Here is a 1168-nt window from a genome sequence, read left to right on the forward strand (position 1 = left end):
CAAAATAAATTACCGAATACATTTCTAAAGTAGAAAATAACAATCTCATTTTCACATTTTTATTTTTAAAAATCATTTTTGAAAATCGTTTTCAAAAATGTCTAATTATTGTCTTTAATGAAAAATGAAAAAACGTCTAATTATTGGAATATCCATAAGCAAACTAATCTATTTGATTCTCAGTCATTTGAACTGCAAGAACTTTGATGGTTTCTTGTTCCATGCCTATATATATATACACACACACACATGGTTAACCTTAGTGGCCTAGAGAAGGCTTGGTATATATATATGAATCATATGTAAACTTCATTGTGGAGTTCAGTGTCTGGTATGAGTAGATTAGATTGTCAAATCTTATTAAATCTTCTTACTTAACCATGTTGCAAAGATCATTTGGATATAGGTGTATTACTCTTTTTTGTTTTGGCACTTGAAGAAAGATCAAACATATTAATCCTATGCAATTCTTGAGGCATTGGTATGTTTCAATTGTTGGTTGGTCTCATATCTCGTTTGCAGAAATAGCTTAGATTGAATCATCTGACTGTCATATATATACATTTGAATAAGTCTCGAGTTGATTCCAAAGATCGATACATCTATAGGTTCTTATTCTTCTACCCCCTAATCTTTTGGCCACACCAATTAGGTTTTGGGAATTACACAGATAATAGGCTACATAATACTGCTTGAATCCCAGTTCGATCACCCCCAACCTAAGGGAAATGCCTTTACAATGGGAGCCCAAGTTTTCGAATGTCTCATGAAAATTTTCGTTTTAGGTAGGCCTAGTTACACTATGCCAATTTTGCAATCATCCGACAGGTATCAGACGACAGAAGTCGTTTTTACTGTCGTCTGATTAATTTTTACGATAGACATTTAAAATTCTGTCGTCTGAATGTAGCAACACGCAGACAGTTAAAACTAGCGTGTTAATGAGACGAGAATCATCTGTCGTCTTAAAAACAAGGGAATTTGTTTCTGATACCGTGTTTTTAAATACGACAGAAAACTGACGTATTTGAGAGACAAATTTAACCATATCGATCGAGACCTTTTTTTTTCTTCGTAAAAGTAGATAGTTTTTTTTGACACTTAAAAGCTTATTCTCATTAACTACCCCGATAGTACACTTTAACCTATCTGGCAGCTGCCTCACTCT

This window comes from Fragaria vesca, linkage group LG1 (genome assembly GCF_000184155.1).
Source record: "Fragaria vesca subsp. vesca linkage group LG1, FraVesHawaii_1.0, whole genome shotgun sequence".
Classification (NCBI taxonomy): domain Eukaryota; kingdom Viridiplantae; phylum Streptophyta; class Magnoliopsida; order Rosales; family Rosaceae; genus Fragaria; species Fragaria vesca.